We start from the raw sequence: 260 nt of genomic DNA on the forward strand, positions 1-260 counted from the left end.
AGTGGTGTGAAAGCAGTCTTAGGGAGTCATATCAATGCGTGTGTTTGGTTCTTGGCCATCGCTGGCTGCCACCACCCGATTGGTAATGAAGGATTAAAGTAACACATGTATTAGTAATGATGATAATCATACTATTGCAATCACGATGATAAAAACCAAAAAGAAAAGATAATAACAATGGCAAGTTAAAGTTCCTGTAGAATATAACGATGCTGATTGTAACAATAGAACACTATGTGAATAATTGTGAGAGTGAAATG

This window comes from Penaeus monodon, chromosome 23 (assembly GCF_015228065.2).
Source record: "Penaeus monodon isolate SGIC_2016 chromosome 23, NSTDA_Pmon_1, whole genome shotgun sequence".
Classification (NCBI taxonomy): Eukaryota; Metazoa; Arthropoda; class Malacostraca; order Decapoda; family Penaeidae; genus Penaeus; species Penaeus monodon.